The 19800-nt window shown below is 43.3% G+C and overlaps 1 protein-coding gene and 8 non-coding genes across 9 annotated transcripts in view; 5 read left to right on the top strand and 4 right to left on the bottom strand.

Moving 5' to 3' along the window:
• zgc:109889 (wiskott-Aldrich syndrome protein family member 3) overlaps positions 1-19014 on the bottom strand; it is a 48970-nt gene extending 29956 nt beyond the window's left edge. The window contains 1 exon segment of the mRNA XM_005458608.4: positions 18728-19014. The gene's annotated coding sequence lies outside the window, so the exon portion shown is untranslated.
• Positions 3645-3717, top strand: trnak-cuu (transfer RNA lysine (anticodon CUU)). The gene has a single exon. It is a non-coding gene; the product is annotated as a tRNA-Lys (tRNA).
• On the top strand, positions 4157-4229 carry trnak-cuu (transfer RNA lysine (anticodon CUU)). The gene has a single exon. It is a non-coding gene; the product is annotated as a tRNA-Lys (tRNA).
• trnak-cuu (transfer RNA lysine (anticodon CUU)) lies at positions 4673-4745 on the top strand. The gene has a single exon. It is a non-coding gene; the product is annotated as a tRNA-Lys (tRNA).
• Positions 5185-5257, top strand: trnak-cuu (transfer RNA lysine (anticodon CUU)). Its single transcript has one exon. It is a non-coding gene; the product is annotated as a tRNA-Lys (tRNA).
• On the top strand, positions 15004-15076 carry trnak-cuu (transfer RNA lysine (anticodon CUU)). Its single transcript has one exon. It is a non-coding gene; the product is annotated as a tRNA-Lys (tRNA).
• trnak-cuu (transfer RNA lysine (anticodon CUU)) lies at positions 15484-15556 on the bottom strand. The gene has a single exon. It is a non-coding gene; the product is annotated as a tRNA-Lys (tRNA).
• On the bottom strand, positions 17637-17709 carry trnak-cuu (transfer RNA lysine (anticodon CUU)). Its single transcript has one exon. It is a non-coding gene; the product is annotated as a tRNA-Lys (tRNA).
• A 491-nt stretch (positions 19015-19505) lies between the features above and the next one.
• On the bottom strand, positions 19506-19578 carry trnak-cuu (transfer RNA lysine (anticodon CUU)). Its single transcript has one exon. It is a non-coding gene; the product is annotated as a tRNA-Lys (tRNA).
• Positions 19579-19800: the final 222 nt, after the last annotated feature.

Consider the following 19800-nt stretch of genomic DNA (forward strand, 5'->3'; position numbering starts at 1 on the left):
CATACAGCGCTTTTAACCTTTGCACTGGGGGAATTTTGTCTGTTCAGTATCTCGCACAAAGACACAATGATGAACCACCGAGCTGCCGAGCTAAGACTGTCCCGAAGCGTCAGGCAAATGTTAAGACGTTAAAAGCCGAGCTGCTGAGCTGCACACAAGTAAAGATCCCAGATGTGATGTTTGCATTACAGGATCTGCTTTCCGACCAACCGGGCTCTTTGGACACCCACTGCAGGTTCACTGACACATGTCTCCCTTCTCTGTATCTCCAACACCTCCTCATCCTCCTCATGTTTAGATGGCTGTGGGCTTACTTACAGCTGTCCTCAGATAAGACTTTATCCTTCTGATCCAAAGCTGACTGAAGCCCGTTTGTAAGGAGGAGCAGAGACCCCCCCTTCCTCCTAGTTTGTGTGTTGCACCCAAACATCTCCCCAGGAGGTAAACCAATCGATTTTTGTTTAGCCTCTGCACAGAAATGAAACGACACTTTGTTTTCACTCTAAAATGATTTGCATATTTAATTTGGAAGCTGCAGCAGTTTCATTTTGATTTAAACTGACAGACGGGCAGATAAAGAGGAGATGGTATTAATTACTGTCCTCAACCAAACTCATCATTCCTGCAGGCAGTCAGTCAGCTAATGCTATTACTGCTCCGTCTGCTCAGCCAGGCGCACACACACAGACACACACTTGTCCTGCTGTGCTACACCCAGCCTGGTCTGCCTCAGTCAGTTCTGAGAAGGGTTAGCAACCTGTCTCCACCCCCTTCGCCCTCCCTCCGCTACTGCGCTCCACAGGAGCCACCTGTATAAGCACAGCTAATTAGCTTTGTGCAGTAACTAATGGAAACGACCAGCACTGATTCGATCTAACGATATAATTAGAACACTTACTGGGCTAAGTTAGAGTCCCATTCGCGCGACAGCTACCTGGTTCTGCATAATGTCACCATGCGCATGCATGTGACTTTAAAGAACATCAGCTACGCAGTCACATCTATGATTAGCAGACTGGGAAGCAAAATCCCACTAATGCACTGGGAAATTTAAAAGCATGTGGGGTCCTTTCCTTGATGCACTTCAAATCAGGTGTGAAAATACAGTATGCAGGTCTAGGGCAGTGACCTTTTTCTTTATTTCACAGCCTTAAACGTACAGGTTAATTACCCTGAATGTACAGATCTCTGTAATCCTTTTCTTCTCTTTTTGTTTACATGTATAAAAGAAAAACTCTTAATAAAAAGACATTGTTTAAAATCCCACTAATTCTGCAGAAAGCAAGCCCGCATGGAGAAAATGTAACAGAAAGAATTTATATAAATGTGAAGACAGAGCTGTTAAATAAAAATAATATTATCTGTCCTTAAATTTAAATTTCCTACAACTGAAGCCCAAGTAAATGTGTAAATTTACAGAATATGTTCTGTTAGCTTAAAAGTACAAAAATTGTGTTTTCTTTTAAATGAACAGACAGTCAAAAATATCAAAAATTTCCAAAAGTAGATGGTGCAAAAACAGGAACATCCATTGTTTATTTACTTTGCTGTAGTATGAATGGCCATGAAGTCGGTAGAAAAGCTGTAAAACATCTGAACATGCCTAAAATTTATGCCCTCCATTACATTTAGTGGGCCGATTCTGGCCCCCAGGCCTTATATTTGACACCACTGGGTGTAGCATAAGAGTTAAATTGCTCTCTGTAAAAATCCATATTTAGGATCTACAGTGAAACTACACTGAGATGAGCCCGCTTACAACACAAAGCAAATCAATAATATGCTGATGTTTTTTTTGGATTACTCTCTACAAAAAAGTCTTGATCCTGAGCTTAATGTCCACACTTAAGACTTGATTACTTGATAAGTGCTTATGAAAAGCTGGAGGCGAGTGGAGAGCAGCTTTTTGGAGCTGTTCAAAAAGTGCCTCATTCAAAGCCTGAGAAGAAAAAAAAAAAGAGTTGTTATGTCATCGCCTCACAAGCGGATTAGTGTTTCATAGTGCATCCCTGTTCACGATGATAAAACAGAGAGGTTTTACAAACTGCCTCGATTAATTCTGCATGGCTGCACGGTACAAACCTCAAAGTGATTCACAGAGCAAGAAAACAATAAGAAAATAAAATATGCCTACCGCATCCTACCACAAACATCCCTGTGTGAAATGAATCGTGACCTGTGTCCTTTTATCTGTTGTGTAAAACATGCAGGCTGGTCCGAACAAGCGGTGCAGCTCATGTGTGAATGAAGAGGTGAAGATCGTGGCTGAGTGTTATGAGGGCGTGTGTTAATGTAAATGAATTAAAGTCCGGGCTGCAGAGCTTAACAGCGGATTGTGTGTGCGGTTAATTCAAGTGTAAATTGAGGGAATGATTTGCATAAGCTCATATTTGTTATTTTTAATACTTACTCGTTAGTCTGCAGTCTTAATATCTGCTAATTTGCAAAGCACCACCCTGACTGTGGAACAGTATGAAGAGATGATGTTTTTTTAGAAGTGACAGCTCGTATATTGGACTGTAAACATAAGCAGTCAAACATGAACGTGATTTAATCTGAAGGTTTTAACTGTTCCAAAGTATGCAGTGAAAGACAATCCAACCACTGCCCATGAAGGCCGATCAATACCCACTGCTGACATATTTATCGACGTCCTCCTGTGACTGAGTGTAGCCACTGATGAGGCTGGCTAAAGATGCCCAAAAAAGGCCAAATGTTCATTTAACTGCCAGGATATTCTGACTCAAAACCTGTGAAGCTATGCTTGCCACATGCTAGCTACCTTAGTAATGGCTCTGCTATTAAACCATGCTACTTATGACCTCACAGGTAAATGGGACTATAAAAACGACATCTAATTAAAAACACTTCAAAAGTTTGCTGACTTTGATCCGAAATGAGTTAGAGAGGCCGTTTCCCTGCAGGTTGTGGTGCAAAGTTTTACGGCAAAGTTTCACATCATTATGGCTTCATTAATGACTCACTACCAAACTGATCAACATCTGCGCTTTGTCCCGTGAGAGCAATAAAAAAAAATCCAGAAACTGAATCTCTACAGCTTGAGCTAGTGAAATAACACATGTGGCCTATATGATCTCCAGCTCACTGTCAGGATATGTTAGGTTTCTGTTCTCTGATAAAGTCCTGAAGTGGAATCCCTGGGATAACGCCACATCAGCAGAGACTGAAGATTTGCTGGAAACCCTATTGCCTTCAGAGCTGCTTTACTTCTTCATGGTGTAGATTGAACAGGGTGCTGGAAACCTTCCTCAGAGATTTGAGTACATATTGAGACAACAGCATCTCACAGTATGATGCATATTTGTCAGCTCCACATCCATGATGTGAATCTCCCGTTCCACCACATCCCAAAGGTGCTCTGTTAGACTGAGATCTGGTGACTGTGGAGGCCACTTGAGTGCGGTGACCATGTCATGGTCAAGAAACCGGTTTGAGATGATGTGAGCTTTGAGACATGGTGTGTTATCCTGCTGGAAGCAGCCATCAGAAGATGGTACACTGTGGTCATAAAGGGATGGACATGGTCAGCAACAATATCCAGGTAGGCCCTGGGGTTTAAACAATAGTTAAGTGTTACAGGGTGTACGCCGAAAATATCCATCGCACAGTTGCTGACTACACAAGCCCGGCTAGCTCAGTCGGTAGAGCATGAGACTCTTAATCTCAGGGTCGTGGGTTCGAGCCCCACGTTGGGCGATGTAGTTTTAGGTCAGAACTTAATATGAGGTTGCTCTCAGGTACGAGTCCAACACCACACATGTACTGTGAGGTCAGTTCCTATCTAGTTGATCAATGGTCATGATAATTTGCATATTAATGATCAACGACCTCACAGCCCATTGTTCATTCAGTGGGCTAGGTTCAGTTATTGTGAAAATGTACAATAAGTTTGGGGAAACCTGCAGTCAGCTGAGACTGAAGACGTCACTTGGATGAGTGACGAAACTTTTCTCCCACTGAAAACGCTACGTCCAGATGAACAGAATCAACTTTTGGGATTTACTTACCTGGATGATTGAGAATGCATCAAGACACTATGAAGTGTGATTTATTGTAGAAGGTCTTACTCAGAAAGCAGTTCTTCCAGTTTGCAGAAGAGAAAGTTGCTTGGGACAGATGTTGAACTCTTGCATAAGCCCGGCTAGCTCAGTTGGTAGAGCATGAGACTCTTAATCTCAGGGTCGTGGGTTCGAGCCCCACGTTGGGCGATGCAGTTTTAGGTTAGAAATTAAGTTGAGGTTGCTCTCAGGTAAGAGTCCAACACCCCACATGGGTTGAGAGGTCAGTTCCTATCTAGTTGATCAATGGTTGTGATAGTTTGCATATTAATGATCAAGGACCTCACACTCCATTGTTCATTCAGCAGGCCAGTCTCAGTCATTTTGCAAATGTACTGTTTATAAGATTGGGGAAACCTGCAGTCAGCCGAGACTGAAGAAGTCACTTGGATGAGTGACGAAACGTTTCTCCCACTGAAAACGCTACGTCCAGATCAACAGAATCAACTTTTGGGATCTACTTACCTGGATGATTGAGAATGCATCAAGACACTATGAAGTCTGACTTACTGTAGAAGGTCTTACTCAGAAAGCAGTTCCTCCAGTTTGCAGAAGAGAAAGTTGCTTGGGACAGATGTTGAACTCTTGTATAAGCCCGGCTAGCTCAGTCGGTAGAGCATGAGACTCTTAATCTCAGGGTCGTGGGTTCGAGCCCCACGTTGGGCGATGTAGTTTTAGGTCAGAACTTAATATGAGGTTGCTCTCAGGTACGAGTCCAACACCACACATGTACTGTGAGGTCAGTTCCTATCTAGTTGATCAATGGTTGTGATAATTTGCATATTAATGATCAACGACCTCACAGCCCATTGTTCATTCAGTGGGCTACATTCAGTTATTGTGAAAATGTACAATAAGTTTGAGGAAACCTGCAGTCAGCCGAGACTGAAGAAGTCACTTGGATGAGTGACGAAATGTTTCTCCCACTGAAAACGCTACGTCCAGATGAACAGAATCAACTTTTGGGATCTTCTTACCTGGATGATTGAGCATGCATCAAGACACTATGAAGTCTGACTTACTGTAGAAGGTCTTACTCAGAAAGCAGTTCCTCCAGTTTGCAGAAGAGAAAGTTCCTTGGGAGGTATATTGAATCCTCATACAAGCCCGGCTAGCTCAGTCGGTAGCGCATGAGACTCTTAATCTCAGGGTCGTGGGTTCGAGCCCCACGTTGGGCGATGCAGTTTTAGGTCAGAATTTATGGGGTTGCTCTCAGGTGAGATTATAACAACCCAGATGGGCTGAGAGGTCAGTTGGCAATGTGGTCTTCTGCTGCTGTAGCTCAACTGCTTCAAGGCTGACACATGATGTGTGTTAATTCCTGTCATCCTTCAATTCTCCTCTGCCTTCTTGCTTGAACAGTAACTTTTCACCCACTGGATATTTTCTCTTTTTCAGACTATTCTCTGTAAATCCTCACGATGACTGTGTGAGAAATCCCAGCAGACCAGCAGTTTGTGAATTACTCAGACCGACAACCATCCCACACTCAAAGTCACTTAAATAACCTTTCCTCCTCACTCTGACGCTCAGTTTGACCTTGAGTAGGCCGTCCTGATCATATCTACATGCCTTAAAGCACTACCATGTGATACGGCTCATTATTCAAGTAACCAAACAGGCGAATGGGTGTAGCTAATGAAGTGACCAGTGGCTGTAAGTGCCCAGAGTCATTTCAAGATGGCTGCCAAGTGGCGAGACTTGCATCAAGAAAGACTTTGACATAAACCTGATGACATCACAAACAAGAGTAAAACTTGCACCTTGAATTCAGGGTTTAAGCACAAGTGACAGAAATTTGACAAAACTATTGCTTATTCACATTTAAAACAGTAAAGAGACTCATTATGTGTAAAATCCATAGAAAAAGATATGTTGATGATCAATTTGTAAAACATGCCTTGAGTTCTTCTTATGGAGTCTGACCAACCAGAAATCTGAAATATTTCTGGAGCCACAATGACTCTTTTTTTCATTACTAAGATATTTTAATGTCTTTTTTCTGGATGAAGAAACATGCAGCTCTTCAGAACCTTGTGGAGCCAAGAAGCAAACACTAATATCTGTGTAATGTTAACAGCTAGGTTTGTACAGCCAAGCCTGATTGACAGTCTGGGAGCGCACAGCTATGACAACAGCAAAGCGAGCCAACACAGTGAAACAGAGCTAATGTTTTATTCTGAGTCAGGATTACTCTGGTTTTTGCTCTGCAGGCCTGGGAAGCTCTCTGTTTGGTGGAACGCCAAATGTCAGCTAACAAAAGGCATACGAAGCAGAACAAAGCACTAAATAATAAAACATTTACAAAACTATGTATAAATAAAGTGAGTGGGACGAGCTCTGTATGAAAATCACGTGTTAAAAAGGCAGGCTCGCTGGGTTTGATGCAACGAAAAGAGCAGAAAAGTGTTTGTTTCTTATGTTGCATGAACCACACTGAATGTTAACAGCAGCGATGTCAGTTACAGCTTCATTTTTACCACCCCCAACCCCCAGCACGCTGACTCTTGCTTCCTTTCTCCTCCCCTCTTCCTTCATCCTTTAACTAACTGTATCCCTTACGCCCTCCCCCCCGCTCAGACTCGGCTCTCTTTGATGTCTGCATTTGTTGATGCTCTTGGATGAGGAGCCATTGTGCAAAAATGATGGCAATTACAGCAGCAGCACACATGCACACCTTTTTTTTTGCGCTAATCCTCTCTAAAAACAAATGATGCAAAAGAGAGAAGAAGAGGAGACGGGCGATTTAACGCTCATTTTTTACTTCCTTTCATTTTTTTTACCCCGCTCCTTCTGTGAGAAGAACCAGCAGACTCTGTGGAGTTGTTGTCATGGTTTCTTGGGAAGCGTTTTCATTTTTTGGCGATCAGAGCAGGGCTGCGAGAGACGGAAGAGAGTTTACACCGAGGCGATCGAGTTCTGCGAGGGATCTCAGTCACTTCATTGTTTCCAGTGTCTGTGTGTGTGCCTACAGTACCTCTTAACTGAGGCTGAATGCAGATGAGCTGTTATGAAACAGCTACTTTAAAGCAGGCTGAACAAAACACATCAGATAAACACCAAGTACACACACTCCTGACTGTCCAGCAGCATTTGCAATAACATTCAGAATCAGGGTTCTGGCTCCGTTTCCTAAATTCATCATCCTTTTTTGTTTGCTAAAGAGAGACCATTTATGGTCAAGCTGATGGTCTGGATATGAAAGATAAAGCTTAATCAATCATAATGTCCAGTCCTATTTATAACTGGTGAGTGGGCTGTGCACCCAGTTACTGCTCTCTCGCCCCTCTTCACAAACATGGCTGTGGAGGCCAACTGTGCAGTTTCCAAAGTGTGCAAATGCTCTGCCTTTTTACTCAGACTGTGGATAAAAGATGAATGCATCCACTGTGATGAACATGTTTTAAAGCCCTAATCTTTACATTCTTCATGGACACATTTAGACAAGAGGGCGGAGGTAGTTATCAGCTAACACTAGTGAGCTTGGTTAGGCCTCAGGTACACAGGCCTAGAGACTGGAGGTTGCCAGGGAGAAAAATGTGTATTCCCTGAGCGGTTGGACAGTGGTTTCTGGCAGTTGCTAGGTTAATCACATGCTACACCAAAAACCTCCCTGTGATTGTTTTGGTCACTGCTGCAGTGGTTTGCATGGAAGACGCCTACTTGTCTGCAAGCACTCGCTAACTGCATGCCAAAATATACAGACTGGGCAAGCTATAGCTAATACTCACACACTGGTGAGTGCTCCTGTTCATCAGTGTGTGAGTGTTACACAGAAAGCACTTAGGCAAGGAAAAAAGTGAATGGGAGAATGAGGCTTGTAGTACAAAGTGCTTTAAGTGCTCAAGCAGATCCAGTGCATTTACAGCCCTTTTCCCTACTGACTGGTGGTTACCACTAACTGGTCTCTTGGCGTGTGTGACTGCGTGACCGGGTCTTAAGCAATCAAATTCCACAGCAACCTCCAAACAATTGCCAACCAGTCTCTAGGCCTCAGTGACCTTGGGGAAAAGGGTGGTGCTTAACCGACACAACCCATACACCGCAGCAGACACAGGTGGTGTATGAGGTAATGAACACTGCCTCAGTCTCTTGAGATTAGTGATCAGAAGAGGTTATAGAACCAAAAGCAAAACCAAAAACAAAAGCAAGCACCTATGCTAAGTAGATTACAGGCACAAAGCTTGTTAGATAACAAAAAAGCTACCGAGCAGCCTCTAGCTAAATCACACAGAAGTATGAAACAGAGAGAGGAGCGCTGCTTACACTACAGCTTTACTCATGCTCGCTGATCCCCAGCACAGCCCATCCCTGAAGTCCAGTTTGTGTCTGGTGTGATTGCTGCACGTGGGCTGGGGTGTGGAGTCGGTAGCATTTGTACACGTTACAAATGTAGCGTGGTCACTAACCTTGCCCAGACCTCAAAAACTTTCTTCACCGCAGAATTTATAAATAATAAACGTTTCTGTGCTCCGCCAGAGCGCTTCTTTAGAAACATGCGTGTGCATTAAAGATGAGGAGAGTGAGCGTGACGGGAAGGAGCTGAGATGCTGAAGCGAGGTGGAGCGTGCTTGGGCCTGCATCGGCGACGGGGAGGAGGAGGGGCCAACTGTGCTCGGGCACGGTGTGAGGTAACCAGGCCTAGTATGAATTAACCATAAATCACTGAAGCTCTCACAGCAGGTGATTGGTGTTGGAGCCGGATGGCAGAACTAGGACACCGCTCCAATCGGTGACAGCTGAAGGTGAGACAAAGGAGGAGAAGTGAGGATGAAATCAGCAACACACGAGGGGGAAGAGCGCAATGACCACAGCTGTAACAGCTTTCCTCATGCAGGCCTGCGGGGACTGTTTTAAAACTTCTCCTCCGTGGGGTGCATTAAGGAACTACCCGATTAACCACTTAATAAATATAGAGAACAGTTATTGCAAAGATATGGCCACAGAATAGCAGATCCCAGTCATTTCAGACGCATAATCATTTCCATTATACCCTCTTTTATCCTCCACTAATGTGGTTAGTAAACAGGTCGGCCACAGAATGAATGCAGTGAGCGCAGTGTTTCTGGGCTGTATTCAGTCCACCACTCTGTCTGTGTGTTGTGAAAACTCCCCTGGCACCCCTCTGCGACCCCGTCTCTCACAATTAAATGTGCCGACCTCAGCGCGATTGCAACAAGTCATCCAGCAGAACCGTGTGACCTGACACTGTCACACTTACAGCACAGAGGCAAACTGGGCCTCCTTGTGCAGAGTTGGTGGGCGGTGAGCCCCGGATACTGGGACGAAGGCGAGGGAGACGGGTCACATTAAAGCTGTGGATGTGATGCGTCGCAGTGTCCCAGTTTCACTGCTCCCAGTTCAAAAATTGGGGAGGTGGAACACGGCGAGCTCCGGCGGAGAAAATCTGCTGGTTCCAGCTCTCTAAGATGACGAGCTACATGCTAACAGTAGAAACATCAGAAAATGTGAATCTTTTGAAACTGGCTTACTGAAAATGGTTTAATTTGTATCATTTTTGCTGCACCGGGCATTTTTGTGCCTGATTATGCAATTTACTCAAGGAAAAATAAGTCCTGTGCAGACTTGCCTTTGTTTAGTTTTATCCATTTGTGTCACTTTAACTGCTGGATCTCATTTCGTGTTGTAGAAAAATTGAATTTTTGTTCTTAAAAAGCACTTTTCAATTTTTCAATTCAATTCAGTTTTATTTATTTTTAAGGACAATAATACAATGTAAGTGAATAAGATATACTTACTCCTGACAGTGTTTGACCTCAGCACTGCTTTCCATCCTACTCAGCACCCATAATTTTTGAAAGACTCCTCATTTAAATAACTTCCTCCACCACAGCTGAAGCATATTTTGTGCTCATGACATTTTGGTAAAACTATATTTTTCCCCATTTCTGTTACTCTTCTCTTCTAAAAAATGAAATTCCTTCACAGTTACTAGGCCTGGTCTAAAAATCAATATCACGATTAAGTGATTGGGGGGGTCGTCTGATTAAAGACAGCACATCTCGCCTTTTAAAATACTAACAGAATTTTTTTAAATGAGCAGAACTGAAAGAAATCCCCTTTGTTTTGATAAATTTCCAATTAACTACCCAACAGTTACAGTTATGTCATTACAAAGGCTCTTTAATTATCTGCACAATGGGTGGAGAGAAAAGAAAAAAACCTTCAAACGTGGCTTTTATTCCTGTGTACACGCACTACTATCAGCTGATTTAAGTTAGGTGAGCAGGAAGGGAGGAGGAAAAGGGTGAGGTGGTGGGGTGGGTGATGTATATGGACATAATTTGTCATTTTTAATGCATGAAAGCACAAGAGCGTGACAGTAAAATGCGTCGCGGACAGAATTATAGCACTTCCACAACAACTTTGGCTGTTTGCAGGCATCCGTGCAGGCAGACAGCATGCTAAAGCAAAGCTAGCTAAGACGTAAGAGGTGAGTGACCCCGGCCCAGCAGCCTGTCAGCACTGCTGAACGGTCAGGCTCAGGGCTTCTATTTCACCACACCCACATTTATACTGCAGAGCTGCAGTGTTACAGACGACGTGGAATTTGTTAAAAACTGAAGGGTTCATCATTCTCATTATTGCACTACACATATAACAAGTACTTCCACTGACAAACTGCTCTTTCCTTAACGATGTGTGACACGCTCACAGCTGAATGTTCTGCTCTAACGTGGCGATGAAGACGTTCATGCAAAAAACCCGTCTAAGTTCAAAGTCAGAGCTGCAACGCAGCAGACCATCCATCCCACACAGATCTGCTTTTTCTGGCTGAGTGAAACGCTGCTGCACAGCAGAGCACCGTCAGACTCACAGGAAGCGGGGAATTGAGTGAAATCCAAGCTGTCTGTCGAGCAGCAGTGTGCAAGTCTCAGCCCACAGAAAGCTTCACTTTACAACATTACATTTTCCACTTTTTGATTAACTCTGGTAGAAAACACCTCAGACACGCAGAGCTGCAGAACACGGGCCTCCTCTGTGGAGCTGAAAGGCGACACATTGTCTCACGACATATTCGATGAAAAATGACTCGTATGGAATAACAGAAAGATCTATGATTGGAGGTTTTCACATTTACAGATGTAAGTAATTAAGTAAGTGTGTTACTCAGTTTATTAGATGTAGAAAACAGTGATTTCATAAAGTATTATATCAAGTAAATTTGTAAAATCTTACATTGTAAAAAAGTAGGAAGAAAATACTTGAATTATAAGGTCAAGCACCCACCATGCCGCCATGGTAACTGCTCCCATCTTTTAAACAACAAGAGACAACAAATTTAATAAAGTAATGATGTCCTGTGATACAAGTACACACTGCTTTCATAGTAGATAAGGAGGTAAGATAATCAAATGCACTTGATTAACTGATAATTAGCAAATGTGAGCGCCTCTGTAGCACAAGTTTTGGTGGTTTGGAGCATTCAGGTGTGCGTTACCACAATAAACAATCTTACCAGGAGTGCACATCCCAGCACATTCACCCAAAATTCAGACTGTGCAATTCAGAGAAACTGCAAACAACCGAATTCAATTCAATTCAATTAGCTTTTATGTATACAGTGTCAAAAGACAACAACAGTTAAAAGTAAAGACCCTATAATAGAGAGAAACCCTCAATAATCAGACAACCCAAGGGCAACATCTCACGCTCTAAAACTGGGTCATGCAGCAGGACAACGATCCCAAACACACAGCACATCTACAACAGAATGACTGAAAAAGAAAAGAATCAAGGTGTTGCAACGATCCAGACCACAACCTGATTAAAACCTTCAGAGAGCTGTGCATAAATGAATGCAGTGGGTCTTCCCACTGAGAAGTCCTGACGACCAGGTGAGAAAACAATATCACATTCTGCAGATTCTGAGGGAAAACACGGCCTGGAAATGCATCCAGCTGCGAGAGACAAAAAGTAAATATTTCCTGCCAACAATCTGAAATAATTTCCCCAAAGAACGGTGCACCAGAAGTAAGTTAATAATAAATGGACTCTGACAGTGCAGCCAGCAGGAGAAAACAAGTAAGAAACGGGGAATGTGAGGTTTGTACACACAGAATACAGCAGAAAGATATAAAGAATCTATAACATGCAATTCAACTAAAAAATGTCCTTTCAACCACTTTAGGCTTGGTATATATTTGACATGCAGTCATTGATCCATCCATCCATCTTCTTCTGCTTACTCAATTCCAGGTTGCAGCTGAGTTGGAGCCTATCCCGGCTATTATAGTGTGAGAGGTGGGGTACACCGAGGACAGGTCACACTCATATACACCTACTAGCACCTACTTGGCTAGACTCTACTCTGCTTTGATCATTTTCCATTACAACTGAGTACCACCTCAATGTGGGCAGGGTTGCTATAGTAACGCAGTCTAAAGCCCCTTTTCCATTAGTACCTACTCTTATTGGCTCGCCACCGATCGCCACGAATAGCCACGGATTGCCCCTCAACTCGGATCAACTGTTTTTCCATTATAATCCAGTACTACCTAACTTGTGTGATCGCCATTGTAGCAATGCGTCCAATCGGTACTAAAAAAGTACCTGGTACCAGGTACTATGTCCTAATGGAAAACCCTTAAAACCGTGCTGAGTTGATCCGAGTAGGTACGAATGGAAAAGGGGCTTAAAAGTCTGGTGACATCATTTGTATGTGACGCAAACACAACACAACAACACAGGACATCGAGGCGATGGCATCCCTGCCAACGTCTGCATCTTGTCACTGAACCGTGGTGTTGGTTTCCCTGCAGCCATTTCTCTCGTTGCTGGGTTGCAAAAATGGTGGGTTTGAATCTTGGGAAAGAGTTGCTCTCATGACTCATCCAGTGATATCACTCCTTGGCCAATCAGTGGGCTGCTGTCACGTTTTCAGCTTGACACAGCTCGCTTCGAATCCCATCTGAGCAGGAGTTAAAGACGTTTCTGGTACCAGTTACTACCACCTAATGGAAAACCCCCAAAATGTAGTGGAGTCAAATAGAGCTGAATAGGTATTAGTGGAAAAGCAGTTTTAGAGGCACCCAACATGCATGTCTTTGCATGTAGGACATTGTGTAGTATGTCTTCTGACTTTTATATGCTTCAGATTACTCTAAAACAGTATATCCAATCTAGAAATACTGCAGGTTGACACTGAAAATGTTTGTGTGCTCAAGAGCCTTGTTTGCATTCCAATTTTTAGTCTAATCATGGTTTTTAACATGTGTAGTTGTCATGTTTAACAAGCACCAACCATGCTGAAAAGCGAAGCAAACAGTGGAAAAAAAGAAAAGTCGCAGCTTTTCTGGTGGCTACTTGGCCCAACAGCAAAAGCAAGTAAGCCTTCACAGACTCCCATGTTAAAATACCCAACTTCAGAGCTGAATTAACAAGTTAAAAGCTCAATTAAACACTGCTTTCTTTTAAGTTGCCAAGTAAATATTTAAAAAAAAATATCTGAGCAGAGCTCTGTTTATGTTTTAAGACAAAAATAAGACACTCATAAGAAAAAAATGGGGCAGTAGCTCTAAGTGAATACGATACAACCACCTTTAAGTGAGAACAGAATGAAAAGCATGGAAAATTCACGACAGCCAGATCCTATTCAGCATGTCAGATGGTTATTCAAACAACGAAAAAGCCCAAGAGTCCATCTCTAAGCGGCCACATCACTCAGTGTGAGTGCACCCTGAAGAGCCTGCTGTGTATCTTCAGATGTAATTCAAACCATTAACCACAACTGAACACGTGTTGGAGGGAAAATCCGAGGAAGGCAGAGATCTGTTGCAATAATACAATAAAAATCCCCACTTCCTGTCACCTGGAAATGTTTAAAGCTGACCAGCTCTGGTTCAGAGGCAGAGAAACAGGCTGGAGGTTCAATACCAGAACAGGCCCCTCAGGGAGAAAAGAACAGCAAATGCATGTCTGGAAAATGAATAATGTGCCTTCTACCGGAGAAAAAAAGAGGATCCCCTGAACGGCTAACTCTTGAAATACAGATTTTAGTGAAAACACGGCACTTACTGATGGAATCCTAATCATCCTCTGAGGCAAACGTGGAACACTGAGGGTTAAATCTCTCACAAAGACAGAAAAAAATCCATGCACAACTCATCTAAGATGGAAGGCTGGAAGCTACCCATTTATTTCTGCAGGGATGAAACTGAGAGTTCAAGGATCAACATCACTGAATCAGAGCTAATAAGCACTCATATGTGACTTTTAGACAACAACCTTCATTTGAATCTAGGGGGCCGTGAGGTCTCTAAAAGACCAGAAACTGAGAGGAGTGAGACACAAACAAAGGGGTGAAGCTTTTTTGATCCTTGTTCTGAAACGAACGCTGATAAACAGGCCTGGTACTGAACATAAACAAAGCCTTCATTGCAAAGCGTGGATAAAGGACGAGTCAAACTAACTTGTTTCTTTTATGAGATCAAAGGAAAGATGTGTTCCAGTAATGTTACTGTGTGTGTTATTCTGCTGGTCACATGCCGGAACATGGTCAGGAACAACACTCAGGCAGGCTGTGGTGTTTGAAGGATCCATGACACCACCATCATCCTGAACCATACAGGGCAGGATGGAGCCGTGCTTTCATGTTGTTTCATGCCAAATTCTGACTCTATCTTCCAAAAGCTGCAGTGGAAATCGAGACTCAGAGATTTTGGTCCATATTGACATGATTCAGGATTCATGACGAGAATCTCCTGTTCAGTCTCCTGCTTTATTGGATTGAGATTTGGTGACCGTGGAGGCCATTTAAGTATAGTGAACCAGTCTGAGGTGATTTGAGCTCTGGGTCATGGTGTGATATCCTGCTGGAAGCAGTGATTAGAAGATGGTACACTGTGTCACTGACAATATTCAAGTAGCCAGTGGTGTTTTAAAAACTCATCCGAAAGCGTAAGCCCGGCTAGCTCAGTCGGTAGAGCATGAGACTCTTAATCTCAGGGTCGTGGGTTCGAGCCCCACGTTGGGCGATGTAGTTTTAGGACTTTACAATCTAGTACAGATAATTGCTATAAAGTCTGGCTAATTGTGGAAGCTGTTACTCAGAAGGGAGAATAATCCACAGTTCCTCCAGTGTGCAGATTACAAGCTGGTGGTTTAGTGGTAAATGACTGGTACTTGATAGGAGCTCTTGCAATGCCTTCTTACCACTAGCCTCATTCACACACAGTAGCTTTATTAACCAGAAATTCACATTCAGTGGATTCACTGACTCCCCATTTATCAAGATGCAGACTACAGAATCTGAGGATTCAACCAAAAACCTTCACAATTAGGAGACAATCCACACCAAGTTTCAGTATGTTGCCCAAAGAAGCTTGTTTTTCAGCAGCTTACATGACTGTAAACCCAAATAAGTTCTGTCTTAAAAGAGAAACGCCCAACGTGGGGCTCGAACCCACGACCCTGAGATTAAGAGTCTCATGCTCTACCGACTGAGCTAGCCGGGCTTACATGAGCTAAACCACTTGATCATCATTTCATTTCCAGGGGTATAACACATCATATAAACATTTAATCTACATGAAGCATTTATTCTACATTTATTCTACATGAATAAATGCATCAATTTACTGCCAGGTGGCTGATTAGATATTTGAATCAGTGCAGAAATTTTAATTACTCAAGAGAAGAAAATGCTAGTCTGGCTCAGTTCCCATGTAAAAAAAAAAAAAAAGAAAGAAAGAAAGAAAAAAAGGTTCTAACACACCAAAGTTCTAAGAATTACAAAAACATTTGTGGATCTACAAACAAATAAATAGTACAAAACACTGTATGGATGGGCGGATGGATTTTTGCTAGATAAGCTAAACAAGTCTGAATGGATGTTGCTAAGTAATAGGCTAGTAAGTAATAGCACCAAAATGCATTAAGTATAAACACTTAGGAAAAAACTTCGTCAAAACAGGCCTTAGTTTAGAGCCTGTACACATTAATAATGTATTTTCACAAGTGTTATCTAATTGGCTGTAGTCAGGGCATCAGTAACTGTAAGTGGACTAAAAATACCTTTGGGGGAAAGGGGGGATTATGCATGTAAAAAGCCCTTGAAAACCAGAAAACTAGCCTTTGTGCCCACAGCAGAGCGCATGCCTTTGTCATCCAGCATAGCATCGCCCCTCCTTTGTCTTTGCTTCAAGCCCTGAAGTAACTCTGTGTACGAATGTGTTTATGTGCGTACAGTTAGGCATCTGTGTGTGTGTTGTGCTGTGTGTCCCCTGTTGGAGTGTTTATGCTTATTTAGCGCTCACCGCTCTTCGCCCTTATTCCTCGATGATTCGCTTATGTAAGATATCAGCGCAAGCCTCTCTGAGCATCGTCTCCAATGAATACAGCAGCTACACAAACGCACATAAAAGAAGCCTATTATCTAATCACTGTTCACCCAGGCTGGAGTCTAGACTTGAAAGGATTCACAGAACTGGACTCTGTTCATTAGTTCATAACAGAGCACTTATTCTCAGTGGCCAAATCTTGAAGTCATTCCACTTTCTGGATTGCTTACAGTGGTAGAGGCCTCACTTTAAGATCCTATCCAATTCATGCAGATAAAGCTGTTATTCTGATTGGCTGCTTAATGTAAACAGAAGGTTTGTACTACAGGTGGGTGGGGCTTCTGTGCTCTGCACTCACTGACATCATATAGTTATTGGTAAAAAAAATTTCTGAAACCAAGTGTTTAGAGAGGTCTAAAGCTATTGTCATCATCTGAGGATTGAACCACCAACCTTTCAAGGAGGAAACAACGTCCTTTATGCCCTGAACGATAAGACCTTCCACTTGATGCATCAGGACTCGGTGTTATGCCAAAGGAAGCGTCTCCTCTGCAAAGTGGTAGAAGTGTGGCCTATTCTACCATCCGAGTAACAGATTACACATAAGCCAGACTTTATAGTAATTACTTGTAGTTTGCTGAGCCCCTTTTCCATTAGTACCTACTCTGATCACCTGTACCCTTCATAGGTACAGGTGATCTGTACCTATGAAGCGCCTTGAGGCGACTTTTGTTGTGATTTGGCGCTATATAAAAAAAATTGAATTGAATTGAATTGAATAGATCGCCAAGTTTTTAAGGGTTTTCCATTAGGTCACAGTACTTTGTACCAGGTTCTAAATAGTGCCTGCTCGCGCGGAATTCCAAGCAATCCGAGCAGGTACAAAAATGTGACGTCGTCAGACTGCATGCCACCGATTGGCTGGTCAGTGGCGTCACTCGATGAGTGATTAAACCAAAACGTCCATTTCTAAAACCCGGCAACGAGGGACATGGCTACAAAAAAACGACGCCGTGGTAGATACGCGAAAAGTCACCGACGGAGCAGCAGGTATATTGTTGCCTCGACGTCCACATTTGTTGAAACGTTCGTGACTCATACCAATTATGTCACGGGACGCTGGGCTATGTTGCTTTGACAATGACCATTACTTGATTGTAATGGTAAACCAGTTGAGTATATCCAAGGAGGTATAAATGGAAAAGGGGCATTAAACTGCAAACCATCCATAACAGGTTCTGTCTTAAAACTGGAACGCCCAACGTGGGGCTCGAACCCACGACCCTGAGATTAAGAGTCTCATGCTCTACCGACTGAGCTAGCCAGGCTTACAAAAGATTAACCACTTGTGTCTGTTAGGAACATAGGTAATATTTAATCAATAAACAACAGATTAATCTTTACTGAATAAACAATAAAGATTTGGATGACAACCAGACAAGTGTCTAATTCCTTTGCCCCACCCCAATTTTTCAGACCATTATCACCTGCCTCTCGCTTAAATAAAACATGCTAGAGAGCCAATAATGTGCACAAATCCCTCCAGGTGGCTGAGTTGGCTGGATTCACATTGCAGCAGGCCTCCATACAGGGAATATGAAATAAATTAATTAATAAAATAAACACAGGAGCAACAGGAGCATCCTCGGGAGCAGAAGCAGCAAGAGAGGAGCCACAATAATAAAAACTTACTCATCTGTAATATTTTTGATCTGAATGAGGCCTGTTTCGTGGTTAAAGACATGAAAGCACAGCTTCATGGCCAATTTAATTCAGTATGGATGTCCACGTATTAAAATGTCTGCAGGAATTCCAAAATCAGGTACGCAGAGACAGAAAAATGGGGGGAAAAACACGTTGTTGTAGCATTATGTACAGACAAAGTGGATCCTCTGCACACGCTAATCCCCCCCACACCCTGCACACCTCCTGGATAAGCCCCACTGCTCTTTTTCTCTAGCCGCCACAAGCTAGTTTGCAGCCAAATCCCACAACACATTCTCCCAACTGCTGACATTTTGTTGCAGCCAGTGAGAGAGAGAGAGGGGAGGAGAGGCACCTGACCAACCGCACTGGGAGAGAGATGGAGCGGGGGGAAGCGACGATCACGATTACAGGAGGGAGAAAATGGTGTGAAACCCGGCCGTACTAAAGAAGCATGCAGCTCCTTCCTCTCGATTATCAAAGGGCTTCGTGTTTTCTGCGCGTGCAGCCCTGCGATGCAACAACAACAACAAATGCGCCCTCCCTTTCCCCCGTGTACCAGCTCCCACGGGCAGCGGGCATGTGTCCACACCATCGCTGTCACACGCAAAACCGATTTTTAGACCCCCACCCGCCTCTTACCTGGCTTCGGGCTCTCCCGTCACCTTCTCCTCTCCGCTTCTCCTCTCTCGGTTATTTAAACGCTTCTCACCGTTTCTCCTTCTCACCCTGCCCCGCATTTCATTTCGGAACGACCGTGTTGGAGGCTCGGGCCGGAGGGAGGATGGATGGTTGGGTGGAGAAGAGGCGGAGCGGGCAGAGGAGCGGAAGCCTTTGAAGTGGAGAAATCTGGGTCCCTGCTCGCGTGGACTGGATTTATGTCGTTTCCAAGGCAGCGTCCGTCCAACCCGATGACCGCCAAGCTGAAACCTGGCGTACAGAGAAACCACTTCCGATTTTGCCTTCAAAATAAAAGTCTACTCTTTTTTTTTAGGTTTCTTACAAACAAGTTTGTAATACGTATTCACACGGCACGTTTCAAAGATACAAATCACAAAGTGCTTAACAATAATATAAAGTAATAATTATTCTGAATCTGAAATACTAAAGAAACAAACAACAACAACAAAAATATTTACAGTGCGTGATCAGAGGCACTCGGGATACAGTAAGTTATCCAAGGATATGTCAACATGTACAGTAGAGGATTTCGGAATGAACCACTGGCCTTCCGATGAAAAAACGCAGCCTTACCTATGCATTAGGATTCATTTTCTTATACTCTGCAGAGTGGAAGAACCAGAACTTGTTCCTCTTTCTGAGTACTAGCTTCCACTATAAGCCAGACTATAAAGTAGATAATTGTAGTTTTGTAGCATCATACCTGTGAACCATTTAAAGTCATAGCTTAAGACACTAACGCCCAACGTGGGGCTCGAACCCACGACCCTGAGATTAAGAGTCTCATGCTCTACTGACTGAGCTAGCCAGGCTTAGACATAGTGCTCATACTGGACACAGAACTCAAAATAAGTATACTGGTTGTCTTGTGATACAAAATACATCCTCTTTACTTCATGAGGCTGTAACCATCAGTATCCTTTTACTGTCCATTACCAGCTTTTCCATACATCCACTCTCTTCTGCTAATTCTTAGCAGGGCCGCAGGGGGCTGGAGCATATCCCAGCTATCATAGGGTGAGTCTGTCGCAGGG

The sequence above is a fragment of the Oreochromis niloticus genome, linkage group LG3 (assembly GCF_001858045.2).
Source record: "Oreochromis niloticus isolate F11D_XX linkage group LG3, O_niloticus_UMD_NMBU, whole genome shotgun sequence".
Classification (NCBI taxonomy): domain Eukaryota; kingdom Metazoa; phylum Chordata; class Actinopteri; order Cichliformes; family Cichlidae; genus Oreochromis; species Oreochromis niloticus.